General features: G+C 36.0%; 2 long non-coding RNA genes across 3 annotated transcripts in view; one reads left to right on the top strand and one right to left on the bottom strand.

Annotated features, from left to right (window-relative positions):
• LOC116631732 overlaps window positions 1-8,427 on the top strand; it is a 57,180-nt gene extending 48,753 nt beyond the window's left edge. Inside the window, exons 3-5 of the long non-coding RNA XR_004299251.1 lie at window positions 862-988; window positions 3,706-3,840; window positions 6,991-8,427. This is a non-coding gene — a long non-coding RNA (uncharacterized LOC116631732). The remainder of the gene's footprint in view (window positions 1-861; window positions 989-3,705; window positions 3,841-6,990) is intronic.
• A 7,964-nt stretch (window positions 8,428-16,391) lies between these two features.
• Window positions 16,392-24,551, bottom strand: part of LOC116631730 — a 223,087-nt gene continuing 214,927 nt past the window's right edge. For both annotated transcript variants that reach the window (XR_004299250.1, XR_004299249.1), the window contains one exon: window positions 16,392-16,478. This is a non-coding gene — a long non-coding RNA (uncharacterized LOC116631730). The remainder of the gene's footprint in view (window positions 16,479-24,551) is intronic.

The following is a 24,551-nucleotide window of genomic DNA, read 5'->3' as shown; positions in this document are numbered from 1 at the left end:
GATATCCATGCTAATATTAAAAATAATTTTGGCACTACATACTTAAGGGAGACTTAAGAGGTAGTACATACTTCTTGCATTAGCTCATAGAATTCAGGGGGTTTTTGATAAGAAATCAAATAGGCCAGAAATAGATATTTCATGATAAATATTGTGATTAATAAGAGGATGAACCTAGACATGACTTCAAATATGTGCCCCAACATGACACCATTAGAGAGCACTATCACTGTATGAATAGTCGTCTTGCCTAAGGTTGTTATCTCTTAATAAATCTTTGGTCCATTGGGTACCAAACTACAGGATAAAGACTATTATTTTCTACTCTATACTTTTAGAACTCATGAACATAGACAATATTTCATGAAGGGAACCAAAACACCATTAACCTTCATTTACTATATGGATAAGGAAATCGTACCAGCTCAGTGGTTCAATTTTCCCCATAAATCTTGGTTAAAACTTTTATCCTTTTTTTCCCTTGGATTCTTCTATTACTCTAAGTGCTATTAATAGGAACATTCTATTACACGTTTCTCTTTAGACCTCTTGAATCATAAGCAAACTTTCATCTTTAATGAGTTTGACAGCTAGTGTTATTAATGATCAGTAATATGCAAAGAGGCTGATGATCATTGGTTTTTTGTAACTGAAATAAATAATAATGAGATATGTTTTTCATAGATAGTGGGAAAAATGTCTCAATGGCCACTGGAATACAGATAAAGGAGCTATGGTACTATAAAGGACATCTTGAAAAGAAGCAGATTCAAAGAGAACAAAGAAGGAACTGGATTATCTGCTGACATAAATCTTTTCTTAACTATATTATATCCTACTGAAGTCTTTTTTTTTTTTAAGGCAAGAGTCCAAAAAGGATGTGTTTTGCCACAAATAAGGAAGATCAAAGTAACATGCTGTTCTGTTATTCAACTTAAAAAGAGAGCGAGATATTAACAGAAGAAACCATGGACCATAAGCAGAAATGGTACAATGATCTTATACAGGAATGAGTATTTCTGATGTTTACAATGCATGAGTAGTGACTTGGGACTAGGTAGTGATCCAGAGAGAGAATCTAAGATATGTCCCTTAAGCTACCTAAAGGCATGACTAAGAACAAGTCACTCTAAACAGTAAAGTAAGACCTAGAGCTAGGAAAACACCAAACGTGGGCACCGAGTTAGAATTGGACATTTTGTGAAATAACAAAGCACGTTCTCTCACCAGACAGAAATGTGAGAAGGAAATGTCACACCCTGCTGAGGGGAGGGAATATGTCAAAATCACCTCTGGGACTTTTTCAAGTTACATTTGCCTCAAAGAAATTGTGACAACTCCTCCCGACCCCACCACCACTGCATACAATCCTACCTCCTCCTTAAGCATTAGTACCCATATGAGCCACTGTTACTGACAAGTGGGTTATCATATCACTTGGGTGGGGTAGGGCAGAAAGTAAGCTGAGAACCACCATCTCAGTGAGTTTACTTCTGGTCATACTTTGTGTGACCATCCATGTTGTGGGGAGGGCTCCCAGCTCTGCCCGGAAGAGAGTAGACTGTGAATATGCAGAAGACAGTCCCACCTCTTCATCAAACCTCCCCATTCTCCACATGCAAGGGTGCTCATGCAGCAAATACTCATTGTGTTCACACTGCTCAGAATACTACCATAGAGGCCAGAGAAGACACAATCTCTGCTCTGAGAATTGTTGAAAGCTCTGTAATTTCCACATTCTGGTACTTATCTAAATATGGTCCTCCTTGTAAGGCGTTTGCTGGCAGACTGACCTGGGTTTAACTCAATGGATTTAGAAATTTAATATAAGTGTTGTTAAGTAATTTGACAGCCTTCCAGTCCCATGGTTTTGTGTGCATAACAAATATTTTGAATGAATGATAAATACAAAGATGTGGGCTATGCTTTCAACTAGGTTGATAAACAATAGCTCTCATTATTCATGGTAGTTATGTCCCATAAAGTAACACTGAATTAGTGAATACTGAGCCCCTGCTTCTAGAGAAAATATGAGGTTAGGTTCTTGTCAGCCTCTGGTCAGAACATTTTCACCAACCAATCAATACGTAATCTTTTTTGCATGTGTTTTCTATTTAAAGACATCTTATTTAATCTATATTGTTGATTCATTAATTTGAACTCATAGCTAACAGCACTAACCCTCATGATTGAGTGAGCTTATTTAACACACATATTTTCTCTGAAAGGCACATCACAGCCTTCTTGCACTTAGGAACACTAGACAGCACTTCGGCACTACACATAATAGCCATTTTAAACATTAAAATCAGCAATTAAAACACAAATATGTGAGAACACGGTACTAAATAGACCATGAAAAGGAAGGACACTCGTTTACAGAAAAAGAGCTGAAACAAGAGAGTAGAACCTCTTGTTCAACCTCAGTTGGGGATATGTATCCTTGCTCTGTGCATGTCCATGAGTGACCACAAAAGCATCTCAAGTATTAACTTTTGGGGGCAGCACATAAGTGAAATCACAAGTATTGAATCCATGAATAATGAGCATCAACTGTACATATGAATCACTTGCAGGAAATCATGGCAATCAAGCTGAATGAAGGCAATGTTGTACTAGCTTATTCTCTGAGACCACAGCTCAGAATATGGGTTCCCATGTAATTTGAGCCAGTTACAACCATTCTCCACAACACATACGGAATAACTTCTTACATTCTGGCTACAAAGGCCAAAGATGCATGGTCTTTGAATCTGCTTATTCTAACTCAGATGAGCAGTGGGGTGTTCTCCATCACCCAGGCCTCCTTGCAGTTGGCTGCTAAGTCCTGTTACCATGCTCCCTTCCTATTGAGGCTATGTTCATGGTCACTCTCTCCCCGTCACAGAGAAGCCCGAGAGTTCTGTGATGCAGCTGGTGGCTAACGGTCAGGGGTAAAAAAGGCTCAAGCACCACGAGGATAGGACGCCAACAGAAGTGGAACACATGCCCAGTACTGCCTGGGCTTTTTGCACTTTTGCTTTTGTTTTTATTTTGTCATCTCTCCCTATTGTGAGAGCATTTTTCTAAGCAATAGTGGGTAGAAAGAGTTTAATCATAATTGTGGAAAAATACTATTTAAATGTGTCATTTCAGGTGGAAATTATGATCTTTGTAGTGGCAGGTATTTTTATTTTTATTTTATTTTTAATTTTTAATTTTATTTTTAATTTTTTTATTGTTATGTTAATCCCCATACATTACATCATTAGTTTTTGATGTAGTGTTCCATGATTCATTGTTTGTGCATAACACCCAGTGCTCCATGCAGAACGTGCCCTCTTTAATACCCATCACCAGGCTAACCCATCCTCCCCACCTCCCCTCTAGAACCCTCAGTTTGTTTTTCAGAGTCCATCGTCTCTCATGGTTCGTCTACCCCTCCGATTTCCCCCCCTTCATTCTTCCCCTCCTGCTATCTTCTTCTTTTTTTTTTTTCTTAACATATATTGCATTGTTTCATAGGTACAGATCTGAGATTCAACAGTCTTGCACAATTCACAGCGCTTTGGGGGTGGGAGGGATGGGCTGAGTGGGTGATAGACACTGGGGAGGGTATGTGCTCTGGCAGGTATTTTTAAAAGCATACAAACTACATATATTCCCCGGAGGGTCTTTAGCATCTTTATCTCTGAGCTTAAGTGAGCCTTGTTATTTCTCCACTAGGGCCCAAGTGCAGCCAGGAGCTTCTTGGGACTGCTTGCATCTGGAGGTTGCTGGAACATTGCCTCAACTGCCTCAATGGCAGGTGGCAGTTCTTCTTGCAAAGTCATGGGAGAAAGTCATCAAATCTACAATAAAGTAAATACCCCTTAATCTTACTCTATTCTCACAGAATTTGCATTATTATTTTTTATTTAAAAATTTTAATCGTGGCAAATTATATATAACACAAAATTTACCATCTTAACTATTTCTAAGTGTAAGTTCAGTACTGTTAAGTATATTCATATTGTTGTGCAACCAATATGATGAGGAGAAACACAAAATGGGAGGGGATCACATAGCCGTGAGCAGATCATTTAACTCCAGGAAATAGGCTGAATTTTTAAGTTTAAAAAGAGCACAAAATCAACTTCATTCCAAGGGCATGTGTGGTCCTATCTTTGTCTAAGATTTTAACTACTTTAAAGAAATAGGTAGAAGTAGCCCAAGTATCCATTGGCAGGCAAATGGATAATCACAATGTGGTATATACATTCAGCTTTAAAAATGAAGGAAATTGCGAGACACATGTTAGAATATGGATGAAACTTGGGGACGTTATGTCAAGTGAAATAAGCCAGAAACAAAAAGACAAACACTGTATGATTCCACTCATATGAGATACCAAGAGTAGTCAAATTCATAGCAACAAAAAGTAGAATGGTGGTTGCCAGGGGCTGGGAAGGAATGAAAAAGGAGAGCTGTTGCTTAATGGGTACAGAGTTTCCCAAGTTGAAATATTTCTAGAGATTGGTCGTGCAATAATATGAGGGCACAGAGATGTCAAGTAACTTACTCAAGGTCACCTAGCAGGTATGGCATGGAACCACGGTGCAAATTCAAACAGTGTGGTGCCAGAATCTTAACCATTACACCATGAGTGAAAGAATAAAGATGACCCTTGAATTACAAAATGAGAGCAAAGAGGTTGCAAGTTTTCTCCTTCCCATTATGCATCACAATGGTCTTGTTCAGTGAATTATAGATTCTATGGGGCAGAGGATGGAATAAGCAAATTTTTCTATTGCCTTTTCTCCTCTGTTGGCGGACAAAAGCCCTGGCACACGAAGTTATGTTTTTCTCCACTCTGAGTATCAGAGCTTGGGCAGTGGAAGTAAGCAGAGTACCTGCCTAACTAAATACTGTCAAATTTGTTTGAGAACATGGCAGGTCACACTAACATCCTTCTGGGAATAAGATTTAGTCATTTCTATTTACCAGTCTTAACTGGAAGTTCAAATACCTTACAAAGAAAGGGAGACACTCCATAATTTCAGCTTCCCTTTATGTTATACACAAATGTCAACCCTGAGCCATAGTTTTCCCCAGCACATCTTCCTTATAGTTTAATTTTTCCCCATTTTTCTCATTTAGTGTCCTCTTTTTTCTGTCTTCCCTGCTCTGTGTCCTTCACCATGTAGTGTATATTTGATACAGCATCTCAAAATTCCTCTAATGCCACTTCAGTTGAACTTGAAAAATACTGAGGTGATTACTAATTTATTGTTGTCTTCTCCTAAGTGCTTAATGCAAGCTTAATAAAAATCAATAGCTATGTATGCCTCTCCATTGTAGGAATATGCTTGTGATAAATGACTAGGTGAGGCAGTTGTCGGGTGATTTATTGGAAATCTCCTAAGATAATCTACCACCTCCATTTTATTGGTGTCACGGAAGATGTTAATGGTCAAATAAATGGAAGTAGAAGCAGGGAGCAGATGGAGAAGAGCAGGTGCTATACAACCTCTTCTTCAAGAGTCATGTTGAGAGCAAAGAGGCTAATATGTAGAATGGGGACATCTTGCCTGATCTGAATAACATCTCAAGAGAATTAGAATTAGGATGCTAAATGCACTTCCAACCAAAAGGCCAAGGTTACAAACTTTTGCAGCCATCAGGCTTTATCTCCTATTCCCAAACTCACTTATTTCTGTTAACAAAGAAGGACTTGTCACCTGCAGCACCCACCCAGAATGCTTGGCTTCCTACCTTCTCTGTGTTGGAGAAGAGCCTTACCTTACAAAAGGGGACCCCTTGTGAGAGTTGGTTAAAACCAACTGCCTACATTAAAAGAGAACTAGACTCTTTCAACAAAATAATTTCAACTTTGTCGTTTCAAGTATCCTCACAAACAGTGTGGTAAAATGCAGTCACGAACTGCCCTGCGCGCTCATCCTTTTCTAGATCCACACAAAACACTTCAGTCCTCTGGCAGAGAGCCTCCATAGTCTGTGCTCAATATGGGACAGTGCAGGAGGTGATAACTTCCAACCCCAACCCAAAACATCAGCAGGACATTGTGTCACCAGCTCGAGGAAGAATGTGGTTCATTTTCTTCACAACTTCTAGAAATTTGACATTTCTTCCTAACCATGCCTCCCCCAATCCAGCTGCTCTGAGTATCAAAATCGTCTCAAATGTGTTTAGTGTTTAACAAAGTTTTTAAAAAGAGAAGCTCTTTAATTTGCTAGTCCTACCTCTACAATATCTTTGGCTCCATCTATTTCATGGTAATATCTCTGACTTGAAATATTTGAATTCTTCTGAATATTGGAACAAAGCAAGATGCAAGATTTATTATATCATTGGTATAACATTAGAATTTATTAGAAATAACATATGTTAATTAACAACCACAGCTTTTTAATTACCTTTAGAAAATTCCCTAACAGAGCTAGTTCCCATCAGTAGAAATAGGAACCATTCTCCAGAATAAAAGGCATAAATATGACAGATAGCAAGCAAACAAAGACTGTTGCTACCCCCTTTGTTATATTTCTCCCCCTTTCCTTTCTTATTTGCCAGAAGTGGACTGATCACTTGAGATTCCATGCTTTTAACTGGGATTTAAGCTCTTGTCCACTCTCCAGAGACACCCACCCTCCTCAAATGTATTTCTGCTGTTGACTTCTGTTTGATCCTTCTAAGGCCTGGGTATCCTGGCAGGTTGCTCCACTGTGCACTTCAGCAATGTCTAGGTTGATGTTTTGCAAGAGCACAGCGAAGGTGGGAAGAGTCTCCCAATCAGAAACAAGCTAACAGAGTTCTTGACTTTAGCAGGCATAGAAAGAAATAGATTTCTTTGGAAAGAATATTTTTTAAAAATAAAGAAGTACTGTATGAGTGTCTGATAAAGAATCATCATTTTGATCATTCTCTTTATTATTTACTCAGTTTATTTTTTAAACTAGCCTCATTGATGCTTTGAAACTCCTTGGTTCAATTTTGCATTCTGCATTGTTGTAGGTGACTTACAGAGCAATTGGCAAATGGCTGAGGTCATTCCATGGGCCCCTGTATGCCTGAAGACCCACCTGTATGGTCAGCTTCACTTCAGAATCTTCAGGCTTCACTGGAAGAACAGATGCATACATCCAACATTTGATTCTCAGCAAAATTTGGTCACCAAATGATAATAACCTTCATGCAGTTTTGTAAGTACAGAGACTCATTGGAGGTCATCTGAGGACTCTGAAGATCTTTGGAAAAAATCTCCAATGGGAGAGGGTATCAATGAGGATAATAATGAAGGCCAAGGATCAACAGATATGTTTCTTCTGCTAGGCTTCCAATGGGCAAGTGAGCTTTACCAATGGATCCTGAAGAAATAACTTCATCACAAGGCTTAATTCTGAATTTCTAAGCACACACTCGCTTTTCCTAAAGGATCGTTCCCTTTGGGAATGCTGACTGAAAGTAGAAGTCTGGAAAAATCTGCACTAAACCCAACATTCAAGTACTTCCCCATTAAGCATAAAGGGGAAATTGAGCAAGAGCACTGAAGGAGGCAGGCAACTGGCTTCTTGGCCTACCACGAATCACTCGTGTGTGATGGTTAAGTCTGAGCATCTAGTCGGGGTTTCCATTTCCTCCCTCATAGGGTGAAAAGGTTGGACTAATTATCTCTAATCTATTTTCTACCTTTAGTATTCTTTGAATCTAAATGATAATGATGATCAATGAAACTAATTATTTTTCTGAGGCTATCAATTATACATTTGGATCTCTAAGAAGGAAATAGAGAAAGGCACATTACAGATCTTGTTTTTTGACACTATTTTCTTGATTTCCTACAATTGCTCTGGTACACTATGTTCAATTAATAATTTTATTTACTATAATTAGAATTTCTAATATATCATAAAATCCACAGGCAAACATTACACTAAGAATGTTCCTACATGAAACAAAAACCACTAGTTTATTAAGTAAAACAAATTATATGGCACTGTGTAAAATAAAACCAACAAGCCTACAGTTTGATTTTCCCTCCATTTTTACCCATTTATGTGGAGGCTTATAGAAATAATACTGGAGTACTGTAATACAAATTAGAATCATAATATTTAATATTAAAAAACAATATTCTAACATTCTCTCTTAATAGATTAGATAATCTATAGAGAGGGTGCATCTGATTGGTTTTGACCATGCAGAACTCTCTACACACAAATCTATGACAACAAATTTGAAAATGTTCAAGAATGAATGATTTATTAAGAAAATGAAAATTGCCAAATGACCCACAACAAAAGAAAAGTTAAACAGAACATTTGCTATAAAACAGAAGGAAAAGGTGAGTGAATATCCCTCAAGTTCTGGTTAATTATAAAACAAGATCATTGCAATGGTATTTAAATTATTTTTTATCATGAAAAAGAAATAACCTTAATTTATATTATATAATCAGGATAACTTTATACTAAAGATAGCTCAATATATAGAAAATTGGAATTAATCCCAATTATGATAGGTACAAGATTCTGAAATTAAAAAATTAGCAAATATCCAGCAATATAAGGGGCGCCTAGGTGGCTCAGTTGGTTAAGTGACTGCCTTCGGCTCAGGTCATGATCCTGGAGTCCCGGGATCGAGTCCCACAGCGGGCTTCCTGCTCAGCAGGGAGTCTCCTTCTCCCCCTGACCCTCCTCCCTCTCATGCTCTCTGTCTCTCATTCTCTCTCTCTCAAATAAATAAAATCTTAAAAAAAAATCCAGCAATATATTAAAATAGTAATACCCTACATTAAAAAAAAAAAAAAGAAAACAAAGGAAAGCATATAAAAACAAGAAGAAAACATGAGTGAATTACATTATAACCTAGGTGTGGGGAAAGTTATCTTCCTACCTTTGACTCAAAGTCCAGGGGCAATATAAGAAAAGATTGATAAATTCAACCCAAAGAAAGCAAAATATCACAAATAAAACAAACCTCTGTATAGCAAAACTGTAGAAGCAAAGGTAAAAGACCAATGACAAACCAGGAGAAAATATTGGCAATGTGTATAAAGGCTAATATTCCCAAATATGTATAAAACTTTCAAAACTTGAGGGTAGAAAAAGATAAAAAAATGACAGGAAAATGGGCAAAGGACATGAACAACAATTCACACACAAAACACAAAACGGCCATTATACATATGACAGGATGCCCATCTTCACTCATAATAAGAGAAATCTAAATTTAAAGTATACTAAAATATCATTTTAACCTACCAAACTGGCAAAATTAAAAGCCTGATATTATATTAAATGGTGAGGCTAGGGGAAACAAGCACTTTGATATATTGCTGTTGTGGCTGCAAACAGATGTAAGCTTTTTGGCCAAGCAATCACACTTCTAGAATTCATCCTTTACATATCCTTGCAATATGAAAATACAAAGGTGTAAGATTATGCTTTTCAGCATTATTTGTATTTGCAAAATGTTGGAAACTATCTAAAGGCTCAGACATAGGAGACAGGTTGGTAAAACCATGGTCCATGCATACGAGGGAGTGCAATGCAACTATTTTAAAAAATAAAGAATCTTCTTTAATTGATAAGGAGTATTCCCCAGGATTATTGTTAAGTGATACAAGAAAAATGCAAAAAAGAATAAACAGAAGGCTAACTTCTGTGGGAAAAAAAGAAGAAATAAGAAAGTATACATGTATTTGCTTAGGTTATCAAAAACAAAAAATGAGTTAACCAGAGTGTAAATGATAAAGTAAATGGGGCAAAATGTCTTAAAAATGATAAAATGTTAAAAATTGGTTAAGTTTGGGTAATGGTTATATAGGTAAATTGAGTCAAAGAGCGTACAGGGTTTTTTGGAGTATTTTTACAAATTTCTTGTAAGCTGGAAATTATTTCAAAAAGCATGTTAATATTAACATAATAATCATAATATACTATGACCAGTGAAATCACTTCTAGGAATGCAGGAATGATTTGAACTAAAAAAAAAAGAAATAAATACTTTAATACACATGAAAAGGTCATTTCATCAAATAAGATCATGCAGCCATTAAATAAAAATTCTAAGTAAAATAATGGTAATAAAAATAATTAAAATTTGATGAAAACTATCAAAACTTAACAGGAAATTCATTCAAAAAGTGAAACACATTTAAGCCATTTCAGTCAAATCAGGATATAGTCAGGGATTTCTGCTATCAGAAATTGCAATTAAGACAGAAAAATAAAATAGTTAGTATAAATATTAGGGAGAAAGATAAAATTAGTTATTTTCCCCCAAGATATTAATTACTGTAGGTTTTATTTGCCTGAAAGAGTGAAAGATTTTAGTTTCAATAAACCAAATGGACTGAAGATTTTAGGTTTAATTGAACCAAACCAGGCCCTACTCAGAGCAAGTAGTTACTGGATAAAAAAGAACAGATACTCAGAGAAAACATTTGCCAAGTGGACATATCATGCTGTTGATTATGATAATAATAAGCCTGATAGAAGAAATTGTAAACATTTCCAACTATATAAAAATTTTAAAAAATCATATGCAAAATTAAAAGAATCATATTAAAAAATCAGAAGCAAGGTCAATAGACAATTTATATATTTGAAAAAAATGATTTATAAGGCAGATGACACATAAAGGGTCTATAACTTCAGAGTTCTTACAAATTGATGGTTAAAAAAGACTAATAACCCAATGGGAGAAAAGCGTAATAGCTATGACGGGAGAAATAACAGAGAACTGATTTTAAATAGTCAATAAATATATGAAAATATGGAATAAAGACAACATAAAGTAAGATATCACTTTGTGCTTCTATTACTGGAAAAAATACAATAAGGTCAATAATAACTATTGTTAATAGAAATGTGGGAGAAAGGGTTTTTAAATATATTGCTGGTGGAAAGGTGAACTGATAAAGTGATGTGGTAATAGCTACTATAATTTAAAATACACATCCTACGACCTCACTCCTTGGAATCTATACCTTAGAAATAAATACAGTAATACGTTAGGATACAGGTACTAATATAAAAATTGCAGTATTTTCTTAGTGGCAATATTCACCAGTAGGGGAATAGCTGAACTGTGGCACATTCACAACAGGGAATACTGTACAGAATGTAAAACGAAAGAAAGAAAGAAAGAAAACTGCTTCTTGCAAGAGAGAGTAGATACACATTCCCTAATTTATCCTGCTAAATACAACTGATAACTCTGGACATTATATATAAAACAAATACAAGCAGCTTCTGAAAGGCAGAAGGAAGACCAGCGAAGGACCTCAGGACCTAAATGTAGTTAATTCCCTGGGGTTTTCTTTATGCCTCACATATCCCAGACTGTTTGCTGGAAAAGCTGGTAACCTGGAAACACCATTGGGTGCAGACCAAAAAAGGCCCAACAAAGGCTGGCTCTCTCTAGCCAAAGAAGCATGAAAGGGACAGCCTAGTTAGACAGGAAATTTTAGAAAATAATTACTCTACTGCAGCCAAACAGCACAGGAAAAAAAAAACAAAACAAAACTGTGTCCCCTCTGCCCCCCAAATCAGCAAAGGCTAAACAAGGACTCCTACCCTCACCAGACTTTAATAAGGTACCCAACACTCCCTGCCAGGGATGGTGTCAGAAGAGGCAGAGTAGGTAGGGAGTTTAGATTTTCATCATCACTTGTCAGTAATAATGTGCCTTGTGTCTCTTCCCCTCCCCACAGGGTGGTGTTGGAAGAGACCCAGAGGAGAGTAGGCACTTTTACTACTGCCCATTGGTAAGGAGGGTACTCACATGCCATGGTGTTAGTAGAGGCTAGCTGGGAGCAGTAGCAAAGCATTCTTACCACTCCCAGCCAGGAATGGATTAGTAGAGGCCTAGTGGAGAGCCAGAACTTCTATCCTTATCCAGAAATAATAAGGAGCCACCTCTCAACCCCACCCCCAGGTGTCAATGAAGGCCAAATGAAGAATCTGGATTTCTATGCCCACTAAGCTGTAACAAGGTGCCCCCCACCTTTCCTAGTTTGAGCAGTGTCTGAAGAAGCCAGCTAAAACAGAAGGTTTAAATAAGATGCAGGGTTTCATAATTTAATACCCCAAATGTCCATATTTTGACTGAAATTCATTTGTCATACCAAGATCCAGGAAGATCTCACACTGAGTGAGAGACAATCAACAGATGCCAACAATGAGATGACAGAAATATTAGAATTATTTTACAAAGATTTTAAAGCAGTTACTATAAAAATGCTTCAAAAAGGAATTACAAATAAGCTTAAAACAAATAGAATATAGAGAACTTCAACAAAGGGATAGAAACTCTCCACAAAGAAATAGTATGAGGGTTGCTGGAGTGGTGGGGGGTGGGAGGGATGGGGTGGCTGGGTGATAGACATTGGGGAGGGTATATGCTATGGTGAGTGCTGTGTATTGTGCAAGACTGTTGAATCACAGATCTGTACCTCTGAAACAAATAATATATGTTAAAAAAAAAAAAAGAAGATGGCAGGATGGGAAGAATGAAGGGGGGAATCGGAGGGGGAGACGAACCATGGGAGACGATGGACTCTGAAAAACAAACTGAGGGTTCTAGAGGGGAGGGGAGTGGGAGGATGGGTTAGCCTGGTGATGGGTATTAAAGAGGGCACGTTCTGCATGGAGCACTGGGTGTTATATGCAAACAATGAATCATGGAACACTACATCAAAAACTAATGATGTAATGTATGGTGATTAACATAAAAATAAAAAAAAAGAAATAGTATAATGTAGAGCCAAATGTAAATTTTAGAACTGACGAACACAACAACTGAAATAGAAAACTAAATAGATGGACTTTACAGTAGGGTGGAGTGGACTGAGGAAAAGAAACTGTAGTGAACACTAAGTGAATGGCAAGACGGAAAAATAACAATTATCCATCTAAAAACAGAGAGAATGTTACTTAAAAAAAAAAAAAAGCCTCAGGGATCTCTAAACAAAAGCTCCAAGGGCCACCTGGGTGGCTCAGTCAGTTGGGCGTCTGCCTTCTACTCAGGTCATGATTTCAGGGTCTCAGGATCGAGCCCTACATGGGGCTCCCTGCTCAGCAGGGAGTCTGCTTCTCCCTCTCTCTCTATTCCTCCCCCCATGCTAGTGCTCTCTCTCTCTCTCAAATAAATAAATAAATCTTAAAAAAAGAAAAAGCTCCAACATCAGAGTCCTGGAAGGATAGAAGAAGAGGGTAGAATTGAAAAAATACTAAAAAAAAAAAAATTGCTGAAAATCCCCCAAATTTGGAAGACATAAATCTATAGATTCAAGAAGCTAAGTAAACCCCAAAATCAAAGAAATCTATACCAAGAGTGAAAACTAAAAGAGAAGAACAAAATCTAAAAATTCAAGACAAAACAAAAATCTTGAAAGCAGTGAAAAAAGAAGAAAGGACTTCTTACCTTAGGGAAAAAGCAATTCAAATGACATCTTATTTCCCATTAGAAATCATGGAGTCCAGAAAAAAATGACATCACATTTTTTAAGTGTGGAAAAAAAAGAACTGTCAACCTAGAATCCTATATCCAGTATAAGTATTCCTCAGAAATGAAGAGAAATCAAGACATTTTCAAACAAAGGAAAAGTAAGAGAACTTGTTGCTGGCAGACCTACCCTAAAACAATAGCTAAAGGAAGTTCTCTAAACAAAAGCAAAACAATAAAAGAAGGAAGGAAGAACATGGTAAGCAAAAATAAGGGTAATTACAATAGGCTTTCCTTCTCTTCTTAAATCTTCTCAATTATATTGATAGTTGAAGCAAAAATTGTGCCACTGTCTGATGTGGTTGCAAATGTATATTGAGAGAATATTTAAGACAATTATATTACAAATGGGGGAGAGTAAAGGGATGCATTGGGAGGTAAGTATTTTATGATTTATTTGAACTGGTAAAATAACACCAGCAAACTGTGAGAAGTTATGTATAGGTGATATAGTAACTAAAGCAATGATTAAAAAGGCTATCCAAGAAGATACACTCAAAAACACTATAGATAGATAAAAATAAAATTCTAAAATTGTTTAAGTAACACATAATAAGGCAGGAAAAAGAAAATAGAAATGAAAAACACAGAAGTTAGAAAACAAAATTTAAAATGGCACAATTAAGACCTAACACATTAATAGTTATATTAAATGTAAATGGTCTAAGTGTATCAATTAAAAGACAGAAATTGGCAGAATTAAGTGGCAGAAACTCACTTCAAATATGACATGAGCAATTTGAAAATAAAAGAATAAAAAAGATATATTATGCAAACATTAATCAAAAAAGCAGGAGTAGCCATATTAATATCAAATAAAATATGATACAGTGTAAAGAAAACTACCAGAGATAGAGAGGGACATTAAATGGATATAAAAGAGTAAATTCACCAATCAGTGTAGTAATCCTAAACAAGTATGTGCCAACAAACAGAGCTTCAAAATATGTGAAGCAAACTCTAATAGAACTGAAAGGAGAAATAAATGTGTAATTATAGCTGGAGACTTTAACACCTCTTTCTCAACAATTGATAGAACAACTGTATAGAAAATCAGCAAGGGTATGGAATCACTCAAAGACAGCATCGACTAATATGGTACAATCAACATTTCACCCAAATAGCAACAGAAAACATATTCTTTTCAAGTGCTCATATGACATATACCAAGAGAGATCATAGCCTGCACCATAAAACAAGCCTCAACAAATTTTTAACAATTGAAATAATACAGAATGTGTTCTCTGACCACAATGAAATCAAACTAAAAATCAATAGCTGACAGTAAACAGAAATTTTCAAATACTTGGAAACTAAACAATACACTTGTAAACAATCCATGGGTCAAAGAGGAAGTCTCAAGGGAAAGAAAACTGCATTAACTAAATGAAAATGATAATACAATGTATCAAAATTTGGGGGACACAGCTAATGTTGAGGGGCTGTATATTTATAGCATTACATGTATATTACAAAAGAGGAAATATCTCAAGTCAGTAATCTAAGATCATATCTCTGAATCTGGAAAAAATGGGGCAAAATCAATCCAAAGTAAGGAGAAGAAAGGAAATAAAAATAAGCGCAGCAATCAATGAAATTGAAAACAAAAAAAATAAAGAAAACCAATAAAATAAAGTCTGGTTCTTTGAAAAGATCATTAAAATTAACAATCTGCATCAAAATTAAAAACTCTTTCTCTGTGACACTCATGTGGAGAGGATTAAGAGCATGCTATAGACTAAGAGAAAATATTTTCAAACCACATACCTGACAAAAGACTAGTATCTAGAATATATAGGGAATTCTCAAAACTCCACAATGAAAAAAGGAAATAGCAAAATCCATGAAAACTCATTTCACCAAAGAGTATATACAGATGATAAATAAGTATATGAAAAAATTTCAACATTGTTAACCATTAAGGATATATGTACTTAAAGCCACAATGAGATATATTACAACACACCTATCAAAATGGCTTTAAAAAAAACAAAACAAAAACAAAAAACTGAAGCCAGCAAATGCTAATGAGGATATGCAGAGAAACCCTATCACTCATACATTACTGGTGGGAGTACAAAATGATACAGCCACTCTCAAAAGCATTTTGGAAGTTTCTTTAAAAATCCAAACATGGAACTACTGTACAACCCAGCAATTGTCCTCCTGGGCATCTTTTCAGAAAAACAAAAACTTATGGTCACATACAAACCTGTATATGAATATTTATAGCAGCATTATTCATAATATATAGTAAATCCATATCATGAAGTGCTACTCAACAACACAAAGAAATGAACTATTGACACACAAACAACCTGGATAAATCTCCAGGAATTATGATGAGTGAATAGAGTCAAGCCAAGACGTTACATACTGTTTGATTCCATTTATATAACATTCTTGAAATGACAAAATTATAGAAAAAATTAAAAACTTAGTGGTTGCCAGAGGTGAAGGAGGGTGGTGTTGAGAGGGAAATGGGTGTAGTTATAAAAAGAACATTAGTGACCCTTGTAGTGATGGAAATATTTTCTATTTTGACTCTATCAATGTCAAATACCCTGGTTGTGATAGTGTACCATTGTTTTGCAAGATGTTACCATTGGGGGAAACTGGAGAAAGGGTACATGGAAGCTCTCTCTGTTATTTCTTACAACTGTATGTGAATCTATAATTATCTCAAAATAAAAAGTTTAATTTAAAAAAAATTTTTAAAGGAATGTAAGTATGAAAGAAAGAGGGGGGAAGGAACAACGCAAAGAAAGGTAATTTCTTTCTCTATCTCTCTCTTCCTTTCTATGCCAATTGACTTGATTAGAGTTTCAATGACAAAGTTTTGAATGAGGAGAAAAAACGGTGCACGAAAGAAGCACAGTATGACTTCATTTTTGTTAGACAATGACACAGACCATTAAATAAAAAAGTCTGAAAAGAAACACATCAGTTCTCAACAAGGGTTATCTTACCTGGGTGAGGCAGAGAGGGCGCTGTGGGGGAAGGTAAGGAAAAAGGGATTACTAAAATGCAACTAAAAAAAAGAAGACAGAAAAAGTTTACTGAGAGTAGACATATATATGTGGGTAATATGCATAAAAAATTAGAGCAAGATAGCTAGAATTAGACCTTTGTGATCTATGAGTATGCCTTTACTATATTAAGAAGACAAGTTTTATAGTAGTGTATTATTTTGCTTCTATTTCATATAGATCAAACAAAGCACCCAACTTCTAGGTATGAATGTTGGGGTACCAACGTCTGCAAAGACAGCTAACAATAAGCCCACCCATCTCTTTTGTGGTAGTTTGTTACACAGCAATAGACACCTGAGACATGTTTATAGGTATGTAAATGTTTTTAAAAGAAAAGAGAATATTGTGAACAAAAACTTACTATCAAAAGTGGTTGCTTAGCAGTGGCAATGGGAATGGAAGGGGAGATGATTAACTGTAACTTTATATGTCTTTATATTGTTTCACTACAATTTGAAAAAATCAATTGGAGAAAAAATTTACAAGGAGAAATAAAAATGTTCTATGTTCTGTTTTCTTGTTGGAACTGGCCTTTGGAGAAATGCCCACTCTCATTTTATTGTTATTCTCTATTTGCTGCGCATTCCATAGTCCTCAGTTTCAGACATTTGCGTATAATGTTGGCTTCATAAACACATTTATAAATCAATTATCTTTAAAAATAAGGGCCAAAAGCATATGCATTGAAAGTGGCTGTAGATTGGCAACTGAAACATTCTTAATCTTCTTTAAATACGCTATAAAAACTAAGCGAGAGATAGGCGTTAACAAAATTGATTTTAAAATATTCTCAGTAATGCAGTCTATAAGCTACATTAGAAAAGTGCATTAGCTCCCACAGAACATTTTATCAGCTTGTAAAATTGTCACCAGCTTCTCTGTTCTGAACAGTGATACAGCAATGATAAGTCGGCAGGAAATTTATCAGAAGCATGAAAGAAAATAATGTTTTTGCTGTGGGTTGCAGTTTCCATTTTTATTAACTTTTATATTTATTGGATACTTGATTTCTTTAGGATCTTCCTGGACTTCTGATAGGCTCTAAATTCCTGGCCAAGGCCATTTTCATTAATTCAATTCAACAGATTTATATCTACAGTGTCTACTATGTGCTCAGGACACTGTGCCAGGTGCTTGGAGAAAGAGAACAAGAGTCTTAAAAAAAGCAGAGGAATTGTCAATAGAAGATAATGATCTAGTATGAAAAGTAAAACATTTAAAAAGACTAAATAATGTGCAGGGGGTAAAGCCATAAAAACTAGACAAAGTATATTCCATTTGAGCTGCTCTTAAGGACAGCAAGAGTTTGGCAGGCAGACAAGATCCGGAGCTAATATTCCAGACAGAATGGAAGGATGTGGAGAAGCAGGGAAGTGTGAAGAGCATGATGTGATTGAGGAAGAAAATGTAGTTTGAAAAGGATGAGTGAATCTGATTGGTAGGGTGTGGAAAAGATGGAGGCAGCACAATACTGAAATCAAATACACAAGCTCTTTTTCAATAAGGGTGTCAATTCAGGGCAGGAAAGGATACTCTTTTCAACAAATGATGCTGGAACAACTGGACATCCACGTGCAAAAGAACGAAGTCAGACTCCCTCCTCAGACCACACACAAAATTAATTCCAAGTGATCACAGACCTAAATGTAAGTGCTAACACTACAAGAATTTTAGAAGGAAACATAGGAGTAAATTTTCATGAACTAGGTTTGGTTAGGAATGGGTTACTTACATACAACAACAAAAACATAAGTAACAAAGGGAAAAATTGATACATTTGAATTTATCAAATTTTAAAAAGTTTGTACTTCAAAGGACATCATTAGGAAAGTGAAAAAATAGAATGGGAGAAAATATTTGCAAATCATATATCTGATAAGGGCTTGTATACGATATATTTTAAAACTCCTACCATTCAACACTTTTATTTTTTTTTAAGATTTTATTTATTTATTTATTTATTTATTTATTTATTTATTTGACAGAGAGACAGCACAAGCAGGGGGAGCAGCAGGCAGAGGGAGAAGCAGGCTCCCCACTGAGCAGGGAGCCCAATATGGGACTCGATCCCAGGACCTTAGGATCATAACCTGAGCCGAAGGCAGCCACTTGACCGACTGAGCCACCTAGCCGCCCCCATCCAACACTTTTAAAAAGACAATTCAATTTTAAAATGGGCTTTAAAAATCTTAAAAAAAAGATTTAACAGACATTTCTTCCAGGAAGATAGATACATGACCAATAAACATGAGGAAAATGTTCAGCATCATTAGTAGTTGGGGAAATGCAAATCAAAACCAAAATGAGATACCACTACTTCATACCCACTAGGATGACTATAATAAAAAAGACAGATAATATGTTGGTGAGGAAGTGGAGAAATTCTCATTCATTGTTGCTGGGAACTTAAACTGGTGCATTCTACCACTTTGGAAAACAGTTTGGCAGTTCCTCAAAAAGTTTAACACAGAATTACTATATGACCCAGCAATTCCAAATAGGTACCTAAGAGAAATAAAAACATATGTTCACACAAAAATGTGTAAATGAATATTCTTAATAACGTTGGTCATGATAGTCAACAAGTGGGAAGAATCCAGTGTTCATACACTGATGAATAGATAAACTTAATGTAATATACCCATACAATGGAATATTTTGTACAAATAAATAGAAGTGAAGTACTGATACATGCCACAATATGGATGAACCTTAAAAGTATTATGGTGAGAGAGTAACCAGTCACAAAGGACCACAGAGCATATGATCCCATTTATATGAAATATCCAGAATAGGCAAATCCAGAGACAAAAAGTAGATTAGTGGTGGCCGGGGGCGAGAGGGTGGGATTGAGGTGGAAATGGGGGAGTGACTGCTAATGGCTGTGGGGTTTCTTTCTGGGGTGATGAAAATGTTCTCAAATTGACTTTGGTGGTGGTTGTACAACTCTGTGAATATACGAAAAACTACTGAATTATACACTGTAAGTGGGTGAATTGTGTGGCACATAAATTGTATCTCAATAAAGCTCTTTAAAAAAATCTAGGTTGTCCTAAAAAACGAAATAAAAAACATACAGACTCTAGAGTCAGACAACCTAGGTTGGAATCTGTAGTCTCCCACTCACCAGTTATGAAGCTCAGAGCAATTTGCTTTATCTCCGCTTTACCCAATTTCTTCATCTGTAAATGAATGATTAATTCCAGCTGAGATCTCAAGGGAAATTTTCACCGAGATGGAATTTGGACTGGTTTCAAAAATAGTGTTTTGTTAGATTATGAGATAAAGACCTTAAAAGGAACTAACACTTTCAAGAGCACCTAATGTGGGCCAGGTTCTGCGCTAAACATTCTACGTATATCACTGCAGCTCATTCCTCCTGCTTTGTACTTAAGGAAAAAAGTGATGCTGAGAGTGAAGTGGTAAAGTGACCAAGTAGGGGTTCAACTGCAGGTTCAGGGTCTCCTGCATGGGGCCTGAGTAAGCCCTTGAGGAGGGAAGTGTCTGCGATCAGAGGGAGGGAGTGAAGTGAGGTCTGTCTGGTAGTGCAGGAGGGGGTGGGGCGGGAAGTGACAGTTAGCCTGCTTAGGAATTTGATGGCCAGACAAGGTTTCTGGATTTCACCCTGTGGGTAATAGGGAGCACAGAAGTGCTTATCAAAAAAGGCCATAAGCAGTAGGGATGTGGATATATTTTTATATGTAAAAATCTAAATTTATCTTGCACGTTATTATATAGCTCAGATGTACCTTTCAGAAACCTTGTAATGTTACTCAAAATAGACACTGTCTGACAAGCTCGCCTTTAGTGAATTTTCCAGAGGAGAAACTGGTTTGCTTCCACAATTTAAAGATGACTTTAAAGATAAATTAAAATCCTATCAGAGTCTGAGAATTTGTTAATTTGATCTGCTGATTGTTATCAAATGACAGACTGATTTTGATGCGAGTTTTAGAGCTAAGAATAGATAATAGAGCCTTTAAATCTCATTAAAACCCTCAAGAGATGAATAAAAACTGTTAGTCTCACCTTATACAAGAGCTCAGTGAAAAGGAAAACCACCGTATATGTAATTATTCAAATGGAATAGCTGATATGTATTGTATACTCATTTATCCTATGGTGGGCTTTGAGATTTTTTTTGTTTTCTGGTCTTTGGGTTTTTGACTAGTACTGTCAGCAGCATGAAGCCTTGCCTATGCCTCCTAGTTGGAAAGAGATTCATCCAAAGCCATCAAGAAGCAGAGTGTCCTGCAAGCATTTGACGTGTCTAGGGACTGGCAAAGCTGGTACCCCAAGGTCAGCACCATGCAGCTGAAGGAACGGGTAGCAAAAGTGCACTCGGGCCCATTCCAGGTGGTAACCCAACCTCAAGTCATGTTGCTAGCTTAGTGCACCTGCACGGGAAGTCCCAAATGCAAGGCTGTTCTTCCTCTCTAAGCCAGCGCTTCTCAATGGAGATCCTACATCTACTAGTATGGGTGCCCTTGGGAAAAAAGTGAGGTGAGTGCATTTTTTGTTTACTTCAACGGTGGGGAACTTCTGCTAGAATTTAGTGAGCATCCCGAAAAAAACCATAGGACAGGACTGCACAGTGAAGAATTGCTCTGCATTTAACATGATTTCCAAATCTCCTGCCACCTATTATCTGAGCTTCTCTGTAACTAAACCCTAATTCCATTTTAGACACAGATGAAATAGTTTTGACACGATTTTAATACACACTGAATTTTCCAGCAATTAAAGTACCATGTAAATTGTGGGAAGACTGATATTGAGTCTTATTTAACCTTATTTTAAAATGCTAAATATGACCATTTATATTTAAACAATTTACTTTTTAGTTACTTAGGCTTTCAACACTGTTCTCATACACAGCTTACACAATTTCCTGTAGTAGAGTGTCTTTTTCTAATCCCTCCTCAATATTCTGTTGCTCATGGAAGGAAGTTATCTGTAGTGTCTTTTTAAATATGAGACTGAGTGTATGCATTGACACATGGTGGAATTTCAAGAAAGGAGATAGGTTTTTGGTGATACTTTGTTCTGTGCAAATAAATAAAGGGAAACTCATCTAAAATGGAGTCAAGGGCACCTGGCTGGCTCAGTAGAGCATGTGACTTGATCTCAGGATTATAAGTTCGAACCCCACATTCAGTGTGGGGATTATTTAAAAAAATCTTAAAAATATAAAAAATGGGGTGCCTGTGTGGCTCAGCCAGTTAAGCATCAGACTCTTGATTTTGGCTCAAGTCATGATCTCAGGGTCATGGGATTGAGCCCGAACGTTGGGCTTCATGCTGTGTGGTGTCTGCTTGAGATTCTTTCTCTCCCTCTTCCTCTGCCTCTCTTTTTTCTCTCTCTCTCTCAAATAAATAAATAAATAAAATCTTTAAAAAAATAAAAAGTAAAAAAATAAAATGGAGTCGAGAAGCCCCGAAAGAAAAGTTTTTACAAATGTACCACTCATTGCAGCCTCCATAACCAACAGAAAGTAGAAAGATACAAATTATCATGAGAATGGAGGACATTTTTCAAATAGGAACTTCATCTCCTGGTTTTAAGGAAAAGAAGGAAGATCCCTCCCTGCCCCAGCAACAACACACTACCACCGTTTGCAGCCAATAAGAAACCGTCTCAACCATGAACTCTTGTTCTTCTCCAAAGAACTTTTGTTTAAAACAATCCTCCTCAATTTCCTCTTAAAACATAATAAAAGCTGACCTTCCCTTTGTCTCTTTGGACTTGACTATGGCTCACCATAGCTTGCATGTCCCAAATTGCAATTCCTCCGCTATTTCCCAGTAAACTCATTTTGCTGGTAAAATTACTGTCTATTTTATTTTTAAGGTTGACAGTTCCTACCCTGCCCTATGTTATAACACAAGGAATTAAATATTGTGAGACCATGCATTAATAAAGTCCAGCTTATTTGCAAGAATATCAAGCTTTCTCATTTTCCCCATATTAACAGTCAACAATTTGTCTTGGTATCTAATCTTTACTTTAATTAAGGTTATTTTCTCTTGCCTTTTATCACACACTTATAAGAATTATTCTGATTTTACCCTTATGTCCATTCCTTCATTTTCCCATAACAATTCTATAAAATGGCTTCTCATATTTTTAGTTTTTTTAATCCAAAACTATTCATTATGAGTGTTGGACTATTTCATTATATCTTCTCATGCAGTCAACCTGAATCTTATATATCTTATATATTAAATATATAAGATTACTAAATACTAATTACTTGCATTTTTATTTCACTTATTACACTTAAGTCATTGTATTATTTTATGAAATTATAGGTATTTGCTATCTATAAATTTCCTTTCAGAATAGTAAATAGAGTATACTTATTTGTTATAAAACTTTTTATGAAGTATTTGTTATATTAAGTGGTCACTGTACTGTTATTATTGTAACAAAACACTTTTCACATTTTATATCAGAGAAAACAGAATGTGATTTAGCCAAGATAATACATAAAGAATAAACTTTGATATCTTAAAAGAGAACCTTGGCTGCTCACTCTATTCTCACTTTATAGACCTCTGTTCACCATTAAAATGCTTTATCATTCATCATTTGGGTCCTCAGTAAACATGTTGTAGTTAGAAGTGATTATAAGAACTTCATATAGAGCTATTATTATTAATAATAATAATGCCAGGAATAACCACCATGTATTGGTCACAAGCAGGCACCATACTCAGAACTTTCCATCTATTATCTCATATAACCCTCACAATAATTGCGTCAAATAGGTATGCTGTTATTTATGGTCACAGATGAGGAAAATGAGGCTGAAACAAATTATCATGAGAATGGAGGACATTTTTCAAATAGGAACTTATCATGAGAATGGAGGACATTTTTCAAATAGGAACATTTTTCAAACAGTTCAGTAACTTGCCCTTGATCAGGAGGCCAGGAAGGGACAGAGGCCCATACTCACACTTCAGCCTCTTTGTCTCCAATGCCCACATGTTCTGTCTCCAAAAAGAACAGTGTTCTTTAGTTTTGCATTAAGAAAAATAAAACATGGGTGCCTGGGTGGCTCAGATGGTTAAGCGTCTGCCTTCGGCTCAGGTCATGATCCCAGGGTCCTGGGATCGAGTCCCGCATCGGGCTCTCTGCTCCTTGGGAGCCTGCTTCTCCCTCTGCCTCTCTCTCTCTCTCTGTCTCTCATGAATAAATAAATAAAATCTTAAAAAAAAAAAAAAAGAAAACAAGAAAAAAAAAAAGAAAAAGAAAACATAAAAATATTTTGAATTGCAGAGGAAGGCAGGAGTGCTTTCAATGAATCCGTTAAGGAAATCAATAATTCCTACAAGTATTTCAAATCAAAATAATGGAGGAAAAGACACTATAACTCACACTGGTGGCTTACTGATTTTCGCTAGCTATGCCATGATGATCTCCCCTTTCTCACCATTTGGGATTGATTCACCCAATACTGCTCTCCACAGGACCACATCAATATCAAATTGCAGAGTGACCTATAAAAAGATGTTACAACTTGTGCTGTCCAATACAGTAGAACTACACCAGCCCATGTGGCTACTGAGCATTAGAAATGTGACTAGTCCAAATTGAGATCTACCGTAAAGTGTGAAATAGTCACCATGTTACAAATATTTAATATAAAAAAGTGAAGTATCTCCTTAATAGTTTTAATTTTTGTTATATGCTGAAGTAATATTTTGGAGATATGGGCTAAATAAAATGTTATTAAAATTGATTTCACCTGTTTCTTTTTATTTTTTTAAATGATTTTAAATAGATTTCAAATGACATATTTGGCTCACATTTGCAGTTTGCATTATGGTTCTATTAGGCAACACTGTTCAGAACCATATGTGTTTTCAAATAACCAACCTTAAAATCGAGTCATGGAAAAAAAAAAACTGTTGAAGAACAAAAGCAAAACAACAAACAAATGAAACTCAATACTTAGTGTGCGAGAAAAATTATTTGACTAAAGTTTCAATCTTAGTCTACCAGTTAGGAGATGCATAAACTTTG

Source organism: Phoca vitulina, unplaced genomic scaffold (genome assembly GCF_004348235.1).
Source record: "Phoca vitulina isolate PV1807 unplaced genomic scaffold, GSC_HSeal_1.0 scaffold5, whole genome shotgun sequence".
Taxonomy (NCBI): Eukaryota; Metazoa; Chordata; class Mammalia; order Carnivora; family Phocidae; genus Phoca; species Phoca vitulina.
The sequence above is the reverse complement of the archived record's forward strand: the minus strand, read 5'-3'. Positions and strand labels throughout refer to the sequence as shown.